The sequence below is a fragment of the Lissotriton vulgaris genome, chromosome 7, assembly GCF_964263255.1.
Source record: "Lissotriton vulgaris chromosome 7, aLisVul1.2, whole genome shotgun sequence".
In the NCBI taxonomy this organism is placed as follows: Eukaryota; Metazoa; Chordata; class Amphibia; order Caudata; family Salamandridae; genus Lissotriton; species Lissotriton vulgaris.
In genome coordinates, this window is record NC_141695.1 from 1,434,050,302 (window position 1) to 1,434,073,972 (window position 23,671).

The window sequence follows — 23,671 nt, forward strand, 5'->3', positions numbered from 1 at the left end:
AGCCCTTCCTCAATGTTCTGAGCTCTGGCGTGTACCAGGGAGCTGAACCCACTCTCCTACCCCTGGTGAGTAGTCTTTTCTTAGGGAGGATAGCATCGAGCGAGTTGGTCAGCCAGGTGTTTACGTTCGCATCAGCTACTAACGGGTCAGGCCCGGGAGTGGGATGAGACGCCTCCAAGTGTACCGCCCAGGTGTCCACTGGGAGCCTAGACCAGGCTCTTTCCACCGTGTATACTCTAGCCCCCACATGCATCAATGTAGGATTTTGCATTTCTTAAATAGCGAAAATTAAGGAATCGCTATTTAGGAAATGCAAAATGCTATGCATCATTTTTTTCGGTATTTCTTTGTGATTCGGTAAAAATCGCATTTTTTACCGAATCCCAAAGATATACCGAATTCTTAAGTTAATTTTCGCAATTTCCATTGATTCCTATGGGCCAAAAGGCCCATAGGAGTCAATGCAAATTGCGAGTGGCACTTAGAAAATTTCATGGGTGCAGGGGGGGGTCCAAAGGACCCCCCCCATGCACCCCTGAAATGTATTTTTCGCATCATGTTGCACACACACATGTCCTAAGGACATGTGTGTCCGTAACATGAATGTAGAAAAAATAACATTTTAAGCATTTTAAACACTTTTTCCAAATTTACCGAGTGGTTCAACCACTCGGTAAATTTGGAACCCTAAGTGCGAATTTTCACTTGTCAAAAGTGATGATGCATTGCTTTTAAGAAGTCGCACATCTGCGACTTCTTAAAAGCACCCGCAATTTTAGAACTCGCAACAATGTTGCAAATTCTAAAATTGCTTCATGCATCCCAAAAAGCACTTTTGCATTCGCAAACGGCCGATTTTAAGGAATCGCACCGTTTGCGAATGAAAAAGTGCTTGATGCATGTGGGGGTAGGTGTTGGTGCCACTGGGACATCAAACTGCCACAGGGCCGGAATCATGAAATGGTCTGTCCAGGGCAGAACCAGCGCGGGCAGTACTTTGAGGCGTTCCGAGTTCGAAAAAATGGGATCGAGCAAATGTCCCTTCCCGTGCGTTGCACCCAAATTGACCAGGTTAATCTCGAATGCTTTCAGATCACACTGAAGATCTACTGCCAGCGAGTCAGATGGGTCATCAAAATGGATGTTAAAGTCACCCAGTGCCACGAAGTTGACTGTGGAAGAAGCAAGAAGCGCGACCGTTTCTAGAAAGGAGTTAAGGAAATTGCCCATGATCCCAGGTGGGCGGTAAACAAGGAGGCCTGCCAAGGAAGCGGTAGGCGGCAACCGTAGAGAGAACTGACAGCTCTCGCAGTCGCTCATCCCTCCATCCTGAACCTTACAGGTTAACGTATCCCTGTAAAGGACGACAATTCCACCTCCCCGCCCCACTGGTCTATCTAGGTGAAATATAAGAAAGCCTGGTGGAAGTGCTCTGACCATATCCGGGCCGGAGCAGGAAGAGATCCAGGTTTCTGTTAAGAACAACACATCCAACTTATGATCGAGAATGAGGGAATTAATTTCTGTCGCATGACTGGGGAGGGACCGACAGTTCAACAGGGCGATTGATAACACGCAACTGTCTTTGGCCGTTTCCTGACCCGGATTACAGACCCCACAGGGCAGGAACGGTTGTCCTCCCTCGTGAACATACCTACATGCGGCGAGTTTCTGCGACCGCCAAAGCATGAGTTCATCCCTCGAGTACCTGATGAAAACCGGAGATAGCTCCCGGGAGTCGGGCAGGGGGACCAGCCCTGAGCCCGTCTGGGCCCGGACGGGCACAGACGGGCTGAACTCTGGCGTAACTCCGGCGTCAGTCCGGCGTCCCCGCTGCGAGTGGCCGCTGCGCGTCAGCATGGCTGCCTATATGCCCGCCTAGCGAGTAGAAAGAGGACTTGAGCGCGCGATGAGACCCCCTCACTCAATATGGCCGCCACGAGCCAGGGGCAGAGGACCCGCAAAGTGCGGTGGATTTCACACAATTATGGTGCAAGTAGAATGACAGCAGTGGGAGTATGCGAGGCCAGGCTGCTAAAAACAGGGGATAAGTGTCCAAACAAAATTTAAAATTAACGACAAAACGGGAAATTAAAACCAGGAGCTGCCAAAAACAAGCACTGCAGGTATTGCGCTGACGCTGGAATAGGGCGCGCTGCAAGATTTACATGCCTATATTCCCGCCTAGCGAGTAGAAAGAGGACTTGAGCGCGCGATGAGACCCCCTCACCCAATATGGCCGCCACGAGCCAGGGGCAGAGGACCCGCAAAGTGCGGTGGATTTCACACAATTATGGTGCAAGTAGAATGACAGCAGTGGGAGTATGCGAGGCCAGGCTGCTAAAAACAGGGGATAAGTGTCCAAACAAAATTTAAAATAAATGACAAAACAGGTAATTAAAACGAGGATCTGCCAAAAACAAGCGCTGCAGGTATTGCGCTGATGCTGGAATCGTACCTTGGAGCTGTTCTCCCACAGGACTAGGTGAGGCCGTGTGAGTATTGCCTGCCTACGTACCTTACATTGGTTGTCAAGTTATTCACAGTTGTACCTCCTAGTGGGGTGCACTTGGAAGGAGGCGGGGCACTATGAATGAAGCGTCTCAGCCTGGTCGCCTGACACCACACGCCTCAAGTGACATCCCCCTGTGACTGAGTGTGCGGCTGCCTACACCATGAGGAAGAAAGACAATAAATATTCCAAGCTGTCCTTTAAATAACGCAGGACGACTGCTCCATGAAAGCTGCATCAGAGGATTTTATGCTGGGCCCCCAGGCCAGTGGGAGTATGTACCCGGAGTGGAACATTGGGTCCACGTTCGTCAACCTCAACCAAAGCCTGCACACCATGGACACAGAAATCGATATGCTAGCTGACCACTTCGGCCATCTAAAGGAGAAGGTAGACAGGAACGAACAATGACATGGAAGATATGCACTCCTCGACTGGGGAGCAACTCCTCCAAATGGAGAAAGTACTTGAAGTCATCCGTAACAAAATGAAAGATTTGGAAGCGCGGTCGAAATGCAACAATCTGAGGATCATAGGGGTACCGGAGTCGACCACTATGGACCACATGGAAGAATTTGCGCACCCTATTGGGGAGGCTCTGTCCCCATCTTGATCGTTGAGAGGGCACACAGATTGCTGGGTTAGCGCCCACCCTGGGGCACCGGCTCGACTAATAATAGCAGGGCTTTTAAACTATCAGGACAGAGATGCTACACCTTGCCAGAGAACGTCGACCCCTTCACTACCAGGGCAGTGAGATTTCATTTTTACCAGATTTCACACTGGCTGTCCAGGATGCCAGATGAGACTAAGTATGGGCGTAAAATCCGCTCCGCTCACGGATTTTGCGGATTTTCGGGAAATTTGCAATCCGCGAGATTCGCGGATTTCCCGCAAAATCCGCTAAATTTGCACGCAGCGGATTTTTTTTCTGGGTGATACAATTTTTGCGGCGCGCGGCGTTCATCAGCGTTTGCCGAGTTGTTTTTCTCGATATTTTGCGAGTGCTGCGCCATTTTGGATCTTGCTGCGGGATCCCGCGAGAATTTGGCGAGCGCGATTACGTAATCGCGGCTTGCCAACTTGCACAGCGAGAGTTTGTCAACGCGTGTACGCCGTGATCACGTATCGCGGGACTTCGCAATTGCGAGCTTGGAGATGCGGCGAGCAGCAACAATCTCGCACTCGCGAAAATATAAAATTTGCAATTCTGCACAAAAAATCCACCAGCAAGCAGCATAAACCTTCTGGAAATGATGATTTTTATCTGAATAACTCCTCAGGTTGACATTTGCCTGCACTTTTTTTGCGAGGAGTCCATTTTGGGGAGGGGGGGGGGGAGGAAGGAAGTGCCCCATAGTCTTTAACTTCCTGTTCCTGTCCAGCAGGCTCCTCCCAGTGCTTTGTCCATCTCCTGGTCACTTTTCATTTGGATCTGGAGCTGGAAGGATTACTTTTTGTGGATGCTGCTGGATATTTGGATTTGAGGCCTTTTTGACTTTCTTTGGATCACTTTTAAATTAGAAATTTCACAAGTAAGTTTGTTTGGGGCATTACAGTTGCTGCAACTACAATTTTGGAATTTTCGATTTTTGGGCTGTTTTGGGGCCTTTTGCCCAGGGTTACTCAGTGGTGGGTGGACTGAGTCTTTCTGTGGGGTGTCTTGAATTTAAACATCATGGAGGGCATGGATGGAATGGGATTGTGCTGATTTTTCAGTGATTTTCGTTTTTTGGGGCTGTACTTGTGGCCTTTTCACCAGGGATATTGAGTCTTGCATGGGCCTAGTCTTTCTGTGGGGTGTCTTGAACTTAAACATCATGGAGGGCATGGATGGAATGGGATTGTGCTGATTTTTCGATTTTTGGGGGTGTTCATGGGGAAGGACAGGCCAAAGTGGCTGGGGGCCATTTTGAGTGCTGCTACAGGCCCTGGCCATGTGCTGGGAGGCAAGTGGCCATTTTGAATGCAGGCATTGTTGTTAGGCCTGCAACCATTTTGCCTACTTTTCAACCTTTATGCCCAGGGGTAGTGAGTCTTGCATGGGCCTAGTCTTTCTGTGGGGTGTCTTGAATTTAAACATCATGGAGGGCATGGATGGAATGGGATTGTGCTGATTTTTCAGTTATTTTCGTTTTTTGGGGCTGTACTTGTGGCCTTTTCACCAGGGGTATTGAGTCTTGCATGGGCCTAGTCTTTCTGTGGGGTGTCTTGAACTTAAACATCATGGAGGGCATGGATGGAATGGGATTGTGCTGATTTTTCGGTGTTTTTCGATTTTTGGGGGTGTTCATGGGGAGGGACAGGCCATGTGGCTGGGGGCCATGTTGAGTGCTGCTACAGGCCCTGGCCATGTGCTGGGAGGCAAGTGGCCATTTTGAATGCAGACATTGTTTTTAGGCCTGCAACCATTTTGCCTACTTTTCAACCTTTATGCCCAGGGGTAGTGAGTCTTGCATGGGCCTAGTCTTTCTGTGGGGTGTCTTGAATTTAAACATCATGGAGGGCATGGATGGAATGGGATTGTGTTGATTTTTCAGTGATTTTCATTTTTTGGGGCTGTACCTGTGGCCTTTTCACCAGGGGTACTGAGTCTTGCATGGGCCTAGTCTTTCTGTGGGGTGTCTTGAACTTAAACATCATGGAGGGCATGGATGGAATGGGATTGTGCTGATTTTTCGGTGTTTTTCGATTTTTGGGGGTGTTCATGGGGAGGGACAGGCCATGTGGCTGCGGGCCATTTTGAGTGCTGCTACAGGCCCTGGCCATGTGCTGGGAGGCAAGTGGCCATTTTGAATGCAGGCATTGTTGTTAGGCCTGCAACCATTTTGCCTACTTTTCAACCTTTATGCCCAGGGGTAGTGAGTCTTGCATGGGCCTAGTCTTTCTGTGGGGTGTCTTGAATTTAAACATCATGGAGGGCATGGATGGAATGAGATTGTGCTGATTTTTCAGTAATTTTCGTTTTTTTGGGCTGTACTTGTGGCCTTTTCACCAGGGGTATTGAGTCTTGCATGGGCCTAGTCTTTCTGTGGGGTGTCTTGAACTTAAACATCATGGAGGGCATGGATGGAATGGGATTGTGCTGATTTTTCTGTTTTTTTCCCGATTTTTTTGGGGTGTATAACTGAACTGATGTTCCTCTGTCTTCCATTGCTTTGAGGTGCACAAGACTCAAGAGAACCACCAGTGCCAGGAAGAAGTCCTGCAGCGGTGTGTGTGTGCAGCATAGCGTCACGCGACGTCACGTCTGGCCTCAGACAACTCAATCAATCAATCAATCAATCATAGGCATTTATATAGCGCACTACTTACCCGGAGGGTCTCAAGGCGCTAGTGGGGGGGGGGGAGTGCTGCTACTGCTCGAATAGCCAGGTCTTGAGCTTCTTCCTGAAGGAGAGGTGGTCTTGGGTCAGGCACAGGTCGGTCGGTAGGGAGTTCCAGGTCTTGGCGGCCAGGTAGGAGAAGGACCTTCCTCCCGTTGTCATTCTTCGGATGCAGGGGACGGCGGTGAGGGCGTGGCTGGCTGATCGGAGATGTCGTTTGGGAGCGTAGAAGTTGATGCGGTTGTTGAGGTAGCTGGGGCCTTGATCGTGTAGGGCTTTGTGTGCGTGGGTGAGGAGGCGGAAGGTGATTCTTTTGTTGAAGGGAAGCCAATGCAGGTCTCTCAGATGTCCGGAGATGTGGCTATGTCGTGGGATGTCGAGGATGAGTCTGGCTGAGGCGTTCTGGATCCGCTGGAGTCTCTTCTGGAGCTTGGCGGTGGTTCCGGCGTAGAGGGCGTTGCCGTAGTCCAGTCGGCTGGTGACGAGGGCCTGGGTGACCGTCTTCCTGGTCTCGGTGGGGATCCACCGGAAGATCTTCCGTAGCATGCGCAGGATGTTGAAGCATGACGAGGAGACGGCGTTGACTTATCTGGTCATGTTGAGGGAGGAGTCCAAGATGAAGCCCAGGTTGCGTGCGTGGTCTGTCGGTTTGGGTGCGCTGCCCAGGGCGGGGGGCCACCAGGAGTCGTCCCAGGCGGAGGGTGAGGAGCCCAGGATGAGGACCTCCGTCTTGTCTGAGTTCAGTTTCAGGCGGCTGGTCGTCATCCACTCGGCTACGTCTTTCATTCCTTCGTGAAGGTTGGCTCTGTCGGCGGCGGGGTCGTTGGTCAGGGAGAGGATCAGCTGGGTGTCGTCAGCGTAGGAGATGATGTTCAGGTTGTGTTGGCATGCGATGGCCGCGAGGGGGCTCATGTAGACGTTGAAGAGGGTGGGGCTCAGCGAGGATCCTTGAGGGACGCCGCAGATGACTTCGGTGGCCTCTGACTTGTACGGTGGTAGGCGGACTCTCTGTGTTCTTCCGTTGAGGAAGGAGATGATCCAATCCAGTGCCTCCTCCTGGATTCCGACGTTGCTGAGGCGCTGCACTAGGGTGCGGTGGCAGACAGTGTCGAATGCCGCGGAGAGGTCTAGGAGGATGAGGGCCGCTGTTTCTCCGTTGTCCATCAGGGCTCGGATGTCATCGGTAGCAGCGATGAGTGCGGTCTCGGTGCTGTGGTTGGCTCGGAAGCCCGACTGTGAGGGGTCGAGGGATCCATTCGTCTCGAGGAAGGCGGCCAGCTGCTTGTTGACGGTCTTCTCGATGACTTTGGCTGGGAACGGGAGGAGCGAGATGGGGCGGTAATTCTTGAGTTCGGTGGGGTCTGCTGTAGGTTTCTTGAGTAGAGCGCTGAGTTCGGCGTGCTTCCAGCTCTCCGGGAAGGTGGCGGTGTCGAAGGAGGTGTTGATGATGTCCCGCAGGTGGGGTGCGATGACCGCGTCGTCCCTGTTGAAGACGTGGTGAGGGCAGGGGTCGGTCGGAGATCCGGAATGGATGGAGTTCATCAAGCGGATGGTGTCTTCGGTGCTGGTCGGAGTCCAGGCGCGGAGGGTGGTGGTGGGGGGCGGTGGTTCGGTTGTGGCGTGCGTCGGTTGACTGCTGAAGCTGTTGTGTATGTCCGCGATCTTGTTGTGGAAGTAGGAGGCGAGGGAGTTGCAGAGGTCTTGCGATGGGGTGATGTCGTTGTTTCCGGCGTTGGGGTTGGAGAGCTCTTTGACGATGTTGAAGAGTTCCTTGCAGTTGTGTGCGTTGTTGTCCAGCCGGTCCTTGAATGCAGTTTTCTTAGTGGCGCGGATCAGTTGGTGGTGCTTCCGGGTGGCAAGCTTGAGGGCGGTCATGTTGTCCGGTGTTGGTTCCCTTCTCCAGGCTTTCTCGAGGGCTCAGCAGTTCTTCTTGGAGCTCTTGAGTTCGTCGGTGAACCATGGGGCCTTCTTGCTGCCGGGTCTGCTAGGCGGGGTCCTCAGTGGGGGGAGTTTGTCCGCGCAGTTGCTGATCCACTTCGTGAGGTTGTCGGCGGCCTGGCTGGGGTTCGCTGAGCTGGCGGGAGGGTGCTGGCTCAGGGAAGCGGCGAGCTGGTCAGCTGTGATCTTGTTCCAGCTTCTTCGAGCAACCGGTTGCTGGTGGTGGTGGATCGTCGTTCTTCTGAAGGTGAAGTGGATGCAGCTGTGGTCCGTCCAGTGGAGTCTAGTGGCGTGGCTGGAGGCGATGTCTTTGCTGGATGAGAAGACGGCGTTGAGTGTGTGTCCGGCGAGGTGGGTGGGGGTGGACACCAGCTGCTTCAGTCCGTGGTTGGCGAGGTTGTCGAGCAGGGTGGTGGTGTTGCGGTCGTTGTTGTTCTCCAGGTGGAAGTTGAGGTCCCCCAGGAGGATGTAGTCAGCGGAGGGGAGGGCATGCGGGGTGACGAAGTCGGCGATGTCCTCGCTGAATTGTGTGCGTGGTCCCGGGGGTCGGTAGATCAGGGTGCCTCTGAGGGTGGTCTTCGGGTCGGTACGGATCTGGAAGTGTAGGTGTTCGGCGGTTTTCAGGGTGTCGTCGATGTTGGTCATGATGTGGATGGTGTCCCTGTGGATGATGGCGATGCCTCCTCCCATCTGGTTGGCGGAGCGGTCCCTCCGGGTGATCTTGTAGCCCTCTGGGATGGCGATGGCGATGTCGGGCAATTCGTGCAACTGCGGCCTGCTGTCTGACCTGCTCTGAAGAAGATGGCCCCAAAAAAAGGTCTCCGTAGCTCCTCTAGCAAGAAAGTTGCTAGTAAGGAGCAGAAGAAGCAAGTTACCAAGGAGGCTGGTGTGCCGGCCGCCGCGTTTTTTGGGAGCAAAAAAAAAAGTACGCCTGCTGCCGCAGCAGGATCTGCTGGGGACCAAGCTGGGAGCAGCACCCCCGCTCCATTGGGTTCAGTGCCTCCACCACCACGCCAACTTAAGTCAAAGCCCTTGAGTGCGTCAGAGGCAGTCAGTGTACTTCTCCAATCACCATCGACCAGTGATGTTGGCTCATCGCAAGAAAGTAGCAGCAATGTCCCTGAATCAACACAGGTTGTTGTAACTCATCTGACAAGTGTTGAACTACCACAGCCGCAACAACAACACCATGTGCAAGTACAAGCCCAAGTACATGTGGAAGGAGAGGCAGCGCAAGGAGATGCGCAAGCAGAGGTGCATGGAGGGTCACAAGTGCCCACAATAGTTGTTCCTCCCGAAGTAGGGGCACATCAGGAAATCGACAATCAAGCCGAGGAATCATTGGAAGCCACTCCACCTGATCATTCATTGTCTTCCACATCCCTAGCAAGGAAAAGATCAAGGTTGGTGTCTACATCTTCTTCAAGCCCACCTCCTTCTGATGATACGGATCCCAATTGGGAACCAGCACCACTGCCGTCTGAGAGTGAGGCACACCATGATCTGACAAAGGTACCTAAGCGTAAAAGGAAGGTCGTCGAAAAACTCATAGCTATGGAGTGTGATGAGGCTCAACAAGAAGTGAGGGATACTGCTGCTGATGAAGCCTCTCACGATGACGACGAGCAAGTCATCATAAAGTTCACTGCAGCCCCAACGGGCATGCAGCAAAGAGACATTTTGACCCTATCCCGAGAAGCTGCTGAGCGTGATGATGATGATGTCGACGAGGAGGCAATGGAAATGGAAACACAACAATCATTAGATTTGGAGTTAACTAGTACACCAACACCTACCGCTTCCATATTTCTTTCTCGCAAGAAGGGACCTCCATCCACCTCGACCTCAATTAGTGGTGGTGAAAAGTGCAAAACGTACTGAAGTTCGGCAATCCACATCCTCCACTTCATCTGGCATTAGCAGCAGGACCACCACCACCAGTATCGCCGCCTCCTCCGGCCCCCAAAGACATTTCAAGTCTCCGGTTTGGGACTTCTTTAGTGTTTGCCCAAAAAAGGAAAACGTAGCCATTTGTAGCATTTGTAAGCTTCAAGTTAGTCGTGGTAAGTTTGGTACCAACTATGGTACCGGAGGCCAGAGAGGTCATCTTAGGAGAACGCACGCTGTCCAATGGCTTGCGCACCTAGATGCGGTCAAGGAAGCCCGAATTGCACGTAATGAAAAAGTTGATTTTTCATCTGATGATGACGAGGAGGCAGAAGATGATTCAAACACTTCACTTACACCCAGTACCCCTGTCAGCAGCACACCCCATGTGAGCCACACTAAGAGTGTGGGAGAGAGTGAGACATCAATGCGAAAAAGTTCATCAGCGAGCGTAACTGGGTCGAAGATATCATCATCATCCCGTAAATCCTTGGTCCAGGGCAACATTAAAAAGATGTTGTTTACAGAAGCGCAATATGAACGCAACCACCCACTGACGCGTCTGTATAACACTAAGCTGGCTAAAATGCTAGCTCTGGACCTTCTCCCTTTTTCTTTTGTAGAAGGGGTTGGTTTTCTAGAACTAGTGGCAGCGCTCTGCCCTAAATGGAAGGTTCCTAGCCGGTTCTATTTTGCCCGAGTTGCGGTTCCAGCACTACATGAAGATGTTCTGGAGGTGATTGGGGCAGCTTTGCAGAAGAGTGCTGTTCACACTATACATCTGACAACAGACATGTGGACCAGTGGCGCAGGCGCTGATTACATGTGCATCACTGCACACTGGGTCTCTTTTTCAGGGGCTAAAGCAAAGCTAAACGTAGGTGTTGAGCCGGACATTGTTTTTAAAGCTGCTCGGAAACATGCAACACTAGCCATGTTTGGTTTGGAGAAACGTCACACAGCATAAAACCTTTTGGATGTCTTCAACACAAAGGTCCTTGACTGGCTGTCCCCAAAAAAACGCCAGGTTGGTTATGTTTCCACGGACAATGGCTCCAATATAGTTAATGCCATGCAGCTGGGTGACTATTTCAGAGTGCCGTGTTTGGCGCACTGTATAAACCTGGTTGTCAAAAAATTGTTGGGTGATAAAGACAGTGCAGCGTACAGAGTAGTGGAGACCTGCCGAAAAATGTGCAACCATTTCAGCCATTCTTTTAAGGCCCGGAAGCATCTGAGGACCCTGCTATATGAACGTCAAATGCCAGTGAAAGCACTCATCCAGGAGGTGGTAACACGTTGGAACTCAACCTTCTACATGCTTGAGCGTCTGTATGAGCAGTATACGGTACTCGATCACTATTTCTTAACACAGGGTACAGCTCAGAAGGAGGACCTGAGGATGGGTGCGGCGCAATGGAACATAGTTAAAAGCCTGACACACATGCTTCGTCCTTTTGAGTTCTTCACGCGTGCAGTCAGCAAGGAGGACTGTCATTTGGGAAAAGCTATCCCATTGTTGTACATGCTGGAGCACCAACTGAAGGAGGTGTGTTCTGTGTTTGAAAAAGATGAAAAAAACCAAGACCCTTTTGTTCTGGCTGAGAAATTATTAGAGCACCTACAAGGTGATGAACGTCTTAAAATGATCCACTCAAACCAGCATTACATTTGTGCTACTATTCTGGATCCACGCTACAAAAAGGCGCTGGCAGGCCAAGCATTCTTTCCTTTTGCTGATGAAGATGTTACAAAGTACAAACAGTGGATAGCCTCCTCAGCCAAGAGGTTTGAAAGAGAACGGCAGCAAATTGAAGGAAAAGGCAGTACATCAGCATCAGCAGGCCATCCCCAGTCAAAACAATCCACTTCTGCACCTGTGGCTGCGGCACAAGTGACCTCTCAGCCATTAAAGAGACCGGCAACCGGATCATCTGCACCACCAGACACAACAGTAACATTGGAGGCTGAAGAGGATTGGCTAGCTCTGCTTGGGTTTGGTTCTCAAAAGGTCACAGCAACAGCTAAGCAAAGTGGAGGAACCTTGGAGGAGAACCTTGATTCGATGGTCAAGGACTATCTGAATGACTCAACAGAGGTCTATGTTAATGCTGACCCATTGGCGTATTGGCATGGGAAAAAAGAATTGTGGCCCCAGCTCACCAACCTGGCTTTAAACTACTTGTCTTGCCCACTCGCAAGCGTGTCTTCTGAACGTGTTTTCAGTGCTGCTGGTGGCATTGTAACTTCCAAACAGAGCCGCCTCTCGCCCAAAAATGTGGAGAGGTTAACAATGATCAAGATGAATCAGCACCTCATACCACCAGATTTCAGAGTACGAGAAAGCGTGCCGGATGAAGACGAGGTGGACAGCAACATAGATGAGGGAATTTCTTCTCTGTCAGGTCACACTGACCTCACCCTGCCTGAATTCGCAGAGTATGATGACGAAGCCTTATTCTTATTCACGGACCGTGATACCGAGCCCTGAAAATGAGACAACGAATCAATAACTTTCTTTTTCGTCCTTATTCACTTTTATTCCTGTGTGTCTGTCTTTCTTTGTTGTGCACAGTTAATATATTTCAAACTTTAATCAGATAATCACAAAAACAAGCCCATCAGCAGAACTGTCTTCACTTGTTTGCTAATTGATTTGAAGGTGCCGCAGTCTGCATTCCTCAGGATCTCAAATTCAGAAGAACATGCTCCTCTATCCTCCTCCTCCAGACTCCTATTTCCATCAAAGCAGAGGGCTGGTTTACGCCCAATGAAGAAAGACTCAGCACTTGTGGGAGTGTTGTTCTACCTCTTTGCTGGTGAGTTGACGGCTCTGGGGCCATTGCTGGGAAGCTCTAATACCGGATAAAAGTGGTTTGGACCAAATCCGAGGCGGAAATTCTTTTGTGTTTTTGCTGACTTGCTTGCCTTTGAGGTGCTCTTAGGGGGGGTTCCGTCTGTTTGTGGGTGAGTTTCGGGGTCTGTGAGCACTACTGGGACACTCTAATCTTGATTGCATTTGCTTTTCAGGAAATCCGTGGTGGCAAACCGGACTTATGGCCTAGCTACGCAGCGCGTTTGGACCGAAGGCCGAGAAATATTGCAAGTAGGAGATGTTGCTTTTGGCCTGTTTGGGGGTGTTATGCTTTTTGGCGGGTGGGTTGGCGGGTCTTGGGACATTCCTGGGAAGGTCTAATACCGGGTAGAAGTGGTTGGGACAAAATCCACGCCAATTTTTTTGTTGCTATTTCTGACATTTTGCTCAATGTAGCGTTTTCGGGGGCCTGTTTGGGGGGCTTCCTGGTGTTTGTGGGTGGGTTTCGGGATCTGGGAGCACTGCTGGCTATGGATACTTTAATTTGCAAGAGGTTTGAAGCAAATCCATGGTGGCAGAGGGGAGTTAGGGCCTAGCTGCAGAGCGCGCGCGGAGTGATTTGGGAAATTTGGGAAAAAATGACTAAGTCCCCATTTTTGTACTTTTGCTCTTTGGCTGTTTGGGGGTCTTCTACTCGTTTTCTCCTGGGTTGACGGCTCTGGGGCCATTGCTGGGAAGCTCTAATACCGGATAAAAGTGGTTTGGACCAAATCCGAGGTGGAATTTTTTGTGTGTTTTTGCTGACTTGCTTGCCTTTGAGGTGCTCTTAGAGGGGGTTCCGTCTGTTTGTGGGTGAGTTTCGGGGTCTGTGAGCACTGCTGGGACACTCTAATCTTGATTGCATTTGCTTTTCAGGAAATCCGTGGTGGCAAATCGGACTTTTGGCCTAGCTACGCAGCGCGTTTGGACCGAAGGCCGAGACATAGTGTAAGTAGGAGATGTTGCTTTTGGCCTGTTTGGGGGTGTTATGCTTTTTGGCGGGTGGGTTGGCGGGTCTTGGGACATTCCTGGGAAGGTCTAATACCGGGTAGAAGTGGTTGGGACAAAATCCACGCCGATTTTTTTTGTTGCTATTTCTGACATTTTGCTCAATGTAGCATTTTCGGGGGCCTGTTTGGGGGGCTTCCTGGTGTTTGTGGGTGGGTTTCGGGGTCTGGGAGCACTGCTGGCTACGGATACTTTACTTTGCAAGAGGTTTGAAGCAAATCCATGGTGGCAGAGGGGAGTTAGGGACTAGCTGCAGAGCGCGCGCGGAGTGATTTGGGAAATTTGGGAAAAAATGACTAAGTCCCCATTTTTGTACTTTTGCTCTTTGGCTGTTTGGGGGTCTTCTACTCGTTTTCTCCTGGGTTGACGGCTCTGGGGCCATTGCTGGGAAGCTCTAATACCGGATAAAAGTGGTTTGGACCAAATCCGAGGCGGAAATGTTTGTGTTTTTGCTGACTTGCTTGCCTTTGAGGTGTTCTTAGGGGGGGTTCCGTCTGTTTGTGGGTGAGTTTCGGGGTCTGTGAGCACTGCTGGGACACTCTAGTCTTGATTGCATTTGCTTTTCAGGAAATCCGTGGTGGGAAACCGGACTTATGGCCTAGCTACGCAGCGCGTTTGGACCGAAGGCCGAGAAATATTGTAAGTAGATGTTGCTTTTGGCCTGTTTGGGGGTGTTATGCTTTTTGGCGGGTGGGTTGGCGGGTCTTGGGACATTCCTGGGAAGGTCTAATACCGGGTAGAAGTGGTTGGGACAAAATCCACGCCGATTTTTTTGTTGCTATTTCTAACATTTTGCTCAATGTAGCGTTTTCGGGGGCCTGTTTGGGGGGCTTCCTGGTGTTTGTGGGTGGGTTTCGGGGTCTGGGAACACTGCTGGCTATGGATACTTTACTTTGCAAGAGGTTTGAAGCAAATCAATGGTGGCAGAGGGGAGTTAGGGCCTAGCTGCAGAGAGCGCGCAGAGTGATTTGGGAAATTTGGGAAAAAATGACTAAGTCCCCATTTTTGTACTTTTGCTCTTTGGCTGTTTGGGGGTCTTCTACTTGTTTTCTCCTGGGTTGATGGCTCTGGGGCCATTGCTGGGAAGCTCTAATACCGGATAAAAGTGGTTTGGACCAAATCCGAGGCGGAAATTTTTTTGTGTTTTTGCTGACTTGCTTGCCTTTGAGGTGCTCTTAGGGGGGGTTCCGTCTGTTTGTGGGTGAGTTTTGGGGTCTGTGAGCACTGCTGGGACACTCTAATCTTGATTGCATTTGCTTTTCAGGAAATCCGTGGTGGCAAACCGGACTTATGGCCTAGCTACGCAGCGCGTTTGGACCGAAGGCCCAGACATATTGTAAGTAGGAGATGTTGCTTTTGGCCTGTTTGGGGGTGTTATGCTTTTTGGCGGGTGGGTTGGCGGGTCTTGGGACATTCCTGGGAAGGTATAATACCGGGTAGAAGTGGTTGGGACAAAATCCACGCCGATTTTTTGTTGTTGCTATTTCTGACATTTTGCTCAATGTAGTGTTTTCGGGGGCCTGTTTGGGGGGCTTCCTGGTGTTTGTGGGTGGGTTTCGGGGTCTGAGAGCACTGCTGGCTATGGATACTTTACTTTGCAAGAGGTTTGAAGCAAATCCATGGTGGCAGAGGGGAGTTAGGGCCTAGCTGCAGAGCGCGCGCGGAGTGATTTGGGAAATTTGGGAAAAAATGACTAAGTCCCCATTTTTGTACTTTTGCTCTTTGGCTGTCTGGGGGTCTTCTACTTGTTTTCTCCTGGGTTGACGGCTCTGGGGCCATTGCTGGGAAGCTCTAATACCGGATAAAAGTGGTTTGGACCAAATCCGAGGCGGAATTTTTTTTGTGTTTTTGCTGACTTGCTTGCCTTTGAGGTGCTCTTAGGGGGGGTTCCGTCTGTTTGTGGGTGAGTTTCGGGGTCTGTGAGCACTGCTGGGACACTCTAATCTTGATTGCATTTGCTTTTCAGGAAATCCGTGGTGGCAAACCGGACTTATGGCCTAGCTACGCAGCGCGTTTGGACCGAAGGCCCAGAAATATTGCAAGTAGGAGATGTTGCTTTTGGCCTGTTTGGGGGTGTTATGCTTTTTGGCGGGTGGGTTGGCGGGTCTTGGGACATTCCTGGGAAGGTCTAATACCGGGTAGAAGTGGTTGGGACAAAATCCACGCCGATTTTTTGTTGTTGCTATTTCTGACATTTTGCTCAATGTAGCATTTTCGGGGGCCTGTTTGGGGGGCTTCCTGGTGTTTGTGGGTGGGTTTCGGGGTCTGGGAGCACTGCTGGCTATGGATACTTTACTTTGCAAGAGGTTTGAAGCAAATCCATGGTGGCAGAGGGGAGTTAGGGCCTAGCTGCAGAGCGCGCGCGGAGTGATTTGGGAAATTTGGGAAAAAATGGCCAAGTCCCCATTTTTGTACTTTTGCTCTTTGGCTGTTTGGGGGTCTTCTACTCGTTTTCTCCTGGGTTGACGGCTCTGGGGCCATTGCTGGGAAGCTCTAATACCGGATAAAAGTGGTTTGGACCAAATCCGAGGCGGAATTTTTTTTGTGTTTTTGCTGACTTGCTTGCCTTTGAGGTGCTCTTAGGGGGGGTTCCGTCTGTTTGTGGGTGAGTTTCGGGGTCTGTGAGCACTGCTGGGACACTCTAGTCTTGATTGCATTTGCTTTTCAGGAAATCCGTGGTGGGAAACCGGACTTATGGCCTAGCTACGCAGCGCGTTTGGACCGAAGGCCGAGAAATATTGTAAGTAGATGTTGCTTTTGGCCTGTTTGGGGGTGTTATGCTTTTTGGCGGGTGGGTTGGCGGGTCTTGGGACATTCCTGGGAAGGTCTAATACCGGGTAGAAGTGGTTGGGACAAAATCCACGCCGATTTTTGTTGTTGCTATTTCTGACATTTTGCTCAATGTAGCGTTTTCGGGGGCCTGTTTGGGGGGCTTCCTGGTGTTTGTGGGTGGGTTTCGGGGTCTGGGAGCACTGCTGGCTATGGATACTTTACTTTGCAAGAGGTTTGAAGCAAATCCATGGTGGCAGAGGGGAGTTAGGGCCTAGCTGCAGAGCGCGCGCGGAGTGATTTGGGAAATTTGGGAAAAAATGACTAAGTCCCCATTTTTGTACTTTTGCTCTTTGGCTGTTTGGGGGTCTTCTACTCGTTTTCTCCTGGGTTGACGGCTCTGGGGCCATTGCTGGGAAGCTCTAATACCGGATAAAAGTGGTTTGGACCAAATCCGAGGCGGAATTTTTTGTGTGTTTTTGCTGACTTGCTTGCCTTTGAGGTGCTCTTAGGGGGGTTCCGTCTGTTTGTGGGTGAGTTTCAGGGTCTGTGAGCACTGCTGGGACACTCTAATCTTGATTGCATTTGCTTTTCAGGAAATCCGTGGTGGCAAACCGGACTTATGGCCTAGCTACGCAGCGCGTTTGGACCGAAGGCCGAGACATATTGTAAGTAGGAGATGTTGCTTTTGGCCTGTTTTGGGGGTGTTATGCTTTTTGGCGGGTGGGTTGGCGGGTCTTGGGACATTCCTGGGAAGGTCTAATACCGGGTAGAAGTGGTTTGGACAAAATCCACGCCGAAAAGCCTTTTGGCACTTTTTGTAACTTAGGGTTCGTTAGGGTTAGCCCTAGCAGCAGGATTGCATGTGTTTCGGGGTGTTCTAGATTTTTGCAACTGAGTTCTGGGGTCTTAGAGCACTCGTGAGAATGTGTAATTTTGGTTGCAAGTCATTTGAAGAAAATCCATGGTGAGAAAGGGGGGATTTGGCATAGTTAAAAAAAGCCTTTGCCACTATTCTTAACTTAGGGTTCGTTAGGGTTAGCAGTATTTCTATTGCATGTGTTTGGGTGGGGGGGTTTTCGAGTCTTGGAGCGATGCTGGCTATGGATACTTTTGCTTGGTTGCTTGCAAGTGGTTTGAATGCAATCCACGGTGGGTAAGGGGGTATTTGGGCCTACTTTTACTTTCAAAGTACATTTTGTCACCAGTTTTCTGCTAGGCCTCGTTTTTTGCGATTTGATTGGGGGTCTTCTACATTTTTGCGACTGGCTTTAGTAAGGGTCTGGGTGGGAGCACTGCTGGGAAGATCTAATTTTGTTCTAAAACACAGTTTACAGTACACCTAGCTTGAGGGGAAAGATCCGCTACATTAATTTGCCCATACTTATTTATTCTTCAAAAGGTGACTCAGACAGAGTACGCACTGTCAAAAATTTTGTACTGTCTACTAGGAAAATCAAAGTGTGACTTTTTGCACTCCACAGCCTACATACCTTATATTTATTTATCAGTGGTGTTGTAATATTATATCACTTCCTGTTTTTCGTTGAATAATTACAGGCCGGGTTTCAGTCTGTGCAATGGGGAAAAAAGGATGGAGTCAGGCTTCACATTAGCGAGCCGCAATTCAGCATTTGCCAGGCAGGCAGTGGACAGGGTGTCTTTGATGGACGAATCGTCAGATGGAATGGAGGAGTGCCGCTAATAAGAGGAATTTTTTTCTGCATGCAACTTACTTACCAAATTCAACAGGACAACTACAACAACATACAGATACAGTATCCATTGTGTTTTTCTATGACTGTGACTGCATTTCTTGGATCTCTCTCTGCTTCTAAATTGATCCCTTAACACATCACTTAGTCCACTCCACTATCACATCTGCACCACACATAGTCATTTGTAAGTGCTCCTACGTAATTCGCAAGTCGCAGCACGCCCCAGCCCGTAGAGGACTGGGATGGCCCCAATGATGAAGCATGTCACCAAGGGGCAACCCTGGTGAGTGAGGGGACACCTAGAAATAGAGCAATTTCTCCTTTTCTATCTACTACACCTTCCAGACCAACCCCATTGAGTGTTGTGAATGGATTTATAGTTGTGGTAAATATTTTACCGTATCATTTTTCCATATAATTACAAGTACAAGAATAGCTCAATAAAATGAAAGGCAGAGTCCGGGGTGTCTGAGTCTTAAAGGGCTTTAATTCAGAAATGACTCGAGTCAATGGAGATCTATTCCATCAATACAAGGGTTCGGGTATGCTAGGGAAGATGTCAGGAAAGATGTCAACGATTTATTCACAGTACATGGCATATATAGTAAAATGACACAATAGCATTGCATACAGTAGGCGTGACTAGTGAAATGTATATGATAAGAACACATGTGCGTAGCAAAAAGGCGTGAACATGGGTGTGCACAGAGGCGTGAACTAGAAACGTCACAGAATAGTGTCATAAGTGGGTGGATGCTTAGTGAATTCTTGCAGAGTCAGCTGAAACCTATGGCCTGAATGCGCGCGCAGCTAATATGACGTATGATTGACGTGCATCTGGAGAAAGCTAAGAGTCTGACTTTTAACACTAGTAGAAGAGACATAAGTCTGGCATGTCAGATCGACCTGTTCCTAATACATATCTGATATCTTGTGTTTGGAGGATGTTTATACTGGAGGAAAAGGTCTTTCGGGCAGAGGCTATGCTACACTGAATGTATGCGTGTCTAGGTGCAGATGCGCGGAGCCAGGGCCTACCATGGTAACGGGAGCAATGAATTTCATGAGGAGGACAGGAAGGCTTTACCCTTTACTCTGCAGCCGGGGAGCTGTTTACTTATTTTACTAGACAGGAATGTGTTTTCGAGGAGGCTGAGCTGGCTACGCTGATAACTTGAAGGCAATACTGTTTTTGGCAGGCAGAGCAGGCCGAGCCGGGCACCGCTCGCTTGGCAGGAAGTAAGGCAGAGGTCAGGGATGCATTTCATCTCCACGTTGCAGCTTTCGGAAACAGAGACGGGAAAAGTGGTTCAATGGCAGGAATCAGGGCCTAACTCGGCAGAGCCAGGAAAACGTGAAAGTGCACCATGTAAAGACGGTGGCACGGCATACTTAGGAACTGAATCATCAATCCATCCATGGTGGATCTGAAAGAGTACATGTTAACGTTGGACGCAAATGTATTTGCGTCTTCAAATTCGGTTGCGGAGGGAAGTTACATGCACTTTAACTCGTACATGGAGACGATGGGGTACTCGTTAGGGGACATAACTGACCATAAAAATTCCAATTACCTCATTCCCTCCTTGTCCCCTACGGACCCATTAGGATATATCTATTTTCATGAGACCATCTATTTGTTCGTATAACATCATTTGTTCTTCTTTCTTTAATCGGGAATGGGAACGTGAACTTGAGCGGGGAACACAAGCTGTGGCGCACAAGCCGCAAATCGCTGGCCCACATTGAAGACATAAACAGCAACTGAATACAATGGCCAATATAATCCCTAGGAATGACAATAGCTTCCATCCCCAGGCTGTTACTACACTCCAGAGCCAACCGGACCAAGTCCAGGAGCCTGGGTTCTGGTGTATCTGATGGGCAATTTCGTGAAGTCTGGTGATGGCCTTATAGACCGAAGGCGCGTTATTAGGAATAAACACGCAACAACTGGATCCGATGACTCTACAAGCCCCGCCCCTATCGGCCAGGATGACGTCAAGGACAAGGCGGTTCTGAAGAACAACAAGTCTCATAGCAGACTGCTCCTCTGTTAAGTTGCCCAAAGCTGAAGTAGTCTCATTCACTACTGCTTCGAGAACTCTGGTTAATTTGCGTATCAATTTACTATTGGACACTGTGCCTAAATAGGGAAAGAATCCTTTATTGAAATCAGTATATTGTTCCCATGCGGTTTCAGTAAAATCAACTAATGGAAGGTCTCTTTTGTGCCTAACTAGATCGAGGCGGGAATTTCTGTGATAATCAGATGGGGCTAGAAAAACTGGTGGCAATAAGAATGCAATGAAACACGTACCATCCCAGTCTAGACGTAAACGTACATAAGCTGTATGACCACAAATGAAGTAGGAATGTCGGGAAGCTTTGAATGTAGACTTGCCTTTATCACTGAATTCGACCACAGTAGTACATTCACTATGGCCTAGATGTACTGAACCATTCTTTCTGACACATAATTCACCTTTGACTGGTAATACTGACATAGATGGCAAGTCCGGACTAGTTTCTGACTGAACATTTAGAATCATGAGGTCGAGTGTAAAATTGCCTAATCCATACACTTCATTTTCTAGGTCGGTCCCTGTCCTTTGGGGAAGACCCTCCTTGTCTGGGAAACATGCCTTATTCATAACTGTGTTCAGATTTCCCCATACCCAATTGCCCTGGAAAACTATGGAATCAGCATCTACAGAATTAATTAAACTAAACCATGCACCACAGGAACCATTGTGTGTAAACGGATACGGAAAGAGGGGCAGAGCTCCCTTGTAGTTCTGATAGGGTGGGAGTCGGCCACATATCCAACAGTTAGTAGCATTGTTGATCTGGTGAGAATGGTGTAACATACGAATGAATGTATTGTTGCGCAGCGCAAGTCGATAAGACAGTTCGTGTGGAGGTAGTTCACTAAACGTGTGTTCTGCAGTGTCATTAGAAAAAGAATGTGCAATCGGAAAATACAGGTACAACATCAAGCTGATGCCAATTAACGTAAGACTCAGAAAAAACATAATAATCAGGGTGCAAATGCACCTACTACGGATATTTTTACAGTAACAATTTCTTTTCATGATCTCCTGTCTATCTCTCTCTCTATTTGGGTCTAACTTGATCATTGTCAGAAACTGCCTAACCGCTTCACCCGAGGGGGACTTAAACAATTAAACTGTCTGACTTACTAGACCTCAGTTTTTGTCTGTACTCCTCTTGGGGAGTTTTCTCTCGAAAAGGGAGTTTAGTGTCTGTCTTTGGTACGTGAGTGTTCTGGGAGTCAGGGTTTGGCGGAAGTCCATGAAATTTCTTCACGTGACTGGAGTGCACCCAGCCCTTCCTCCCCTCTAGCTTTACTGCATTCCGGGTTGTTAACAAAACAATCTTCGGCTCCTTCCAGCGGGGCTCCAAAGGACTTGTCCTATCGAAGTTCCCGAACAACAACAGTATCCCCCGGGACCAGTGCATGTGGCTTCACCTCGGTGTTGTCTGGGAAGGCTGCAGCAACCTGTGAACGACAAGATTGTAGTGCAGACATCAAGGAAGCAAGGTAATCTGTCAGCATAGTACTTTCGACATCGGTGATTTTTCTCGGCAGAGGTGTCCCCCACATATTAGGAGGTCTACCGAAGACCACCTCATACGGAGATAGCCCTGTCCTAGAATGGGCTACCATTCTCATATAAAACAGTGCAACTGGTAATGCTACTATCCAATCTACGCCTTTCTCTTTACACACTTTTGCAAGGCGAGTTTTCAGAGTCTGATTGTGGCGCTCCACGAGACCTGCTGCCTCTGGATGCCGGACACAGTGAAACTTCCACTGGTACCCCAATAGAAGCGAGATCTGCTTCATCAGTTCAGACGAGAATGGCTGACCGGTGTCTGAATACACAACACGGGGCAAACCGTATCGAGGGAAAAATTCACGAACCAGCTGCCTGGCAGTGGTCGGGGCAGTGTAATCTGGAACGGGATATGCTTCTGTCCATCGGGATAGGGCACATACAACTACGAGGACATACTTGAAACCTCGGCATCTGTCCATCTGGATATAATCCATCTGGAGGACTTCAAAAGGATAGTCAGGAGGATGAAATCCACCTTGCTCTACGGGAATCCCTTTTCCTGGATTGAACTGACAACAGATCATGCAGGTACGCACTTTCTGTTTTGCTGCTGCTCGTAAATGCTTGTTGAACCAGAGATTCTGTAAACTGTCTAACATGGCTTTTTCACCTAAATGTGCTGGGCTATGTGCAGTGTTGATGATAACTTGAACCATAGAGTCGGGGAGGAACCATGTGGTTTTTCCCCTCGTCATCCAACCCTGATCTGTCTGGACCCCTCCTTGTTCAGCCCATTTCTTGATTTCGTCTGGAGTAGCATGTGTCTGTATGTCAATGACATCTAGTACGGGGTCCCTTACTGTCATGCAGTGTGTCAGTGATGATACATCAGTCTTTGTCATATCAGTCGTCTTTGTATGTGTCTGTGCTGTATATTTCGCTGTCTGATCTGCAAAGTCGTTACCCTGGGAAATCTTGTCTGTTACCTTCGTATGTGCCTTGCACTTCATGATGGCTATGGCTGTAGGCAAATGTATTGCTTCTAACAGTGCTTGAATGAGGGGACCGTGCTGGATTTTGGCTCCGTGAGAGGTCAGAAAACCTCTCTCTTGCCAGCGAACACCGAAGTCGTGTACGACTCCAAATGCATAACATGAATCTGTGTATATATTTACTTTCTTGTTCTTGGCTAGTATGCAGGCTTGGGTCAGAGCAATGAGCTCTGCTGCTTGGGCTGACAGGGTGTCAATACGATGTGTTTCTATGACTTCAGTCTCAGTGGTCACTGCATATGCGGCCACTAGCTCTCCTGTACTTGTTCTCATGCATGAACCATCCACATAAAATGTCAGGTCTGGATCGGGTAATGCGACATCTGTCAAGTCTTGTCTGGGTTTCGTAACTGTGTCAACTACCTCTACGCAGTCATGTGGAGTAGGATCTGTTGTGCTTGACGGTAAAAGTGTAGCAGGATTCAGTGTATTACAACGTCTGATTTCTATGTGTGGTTGGAATAATGTCAGTTCATAACCTGTCAGTCGTGCTATAGTCAAGTGTTGGGTCTGTGTTCTGTTAAGGAGAACTTCCACAGAGTGTGGAACCTGTACTGTCATTTGGTGTCCCAATACAATGGAATCACTTTGTCTGATTGCTAGAGCTGTCGCTGCAACTGATTTCAAGCACGCAGGCAAGGCTTGGGCTACTGGGTCTAATGTGCTTGAAAAATAAGCACACGGTCTGTGTTTGTCTGCTTGAAGCTGAGTGAGAACCGACAACGCTGTGCCATCGCGTTCTGTGACAAAAAGTGTAAAAGGTTTACTGTAACATGGTGTCGCTAAAACAGGTGCTTGACATAGGGCTTTCTTCAATTCGTCAAAAGCTTGTGTATGTTCCTGAGTCCATGGGAGGACAGCCGAAGACGCTGCCTCCTGTGTTGTCAACTGTATGAGTGGTTTAGCTAGAAATGCATATTGTGGAATCCATTGTCTGCAATAAGAAGTGAGTCCAATAAAGGCTCGTACTTCTTTCTGTGTCTTGGGTTGTGGAAGATGTGCAATTAACTGTATACGATCTGG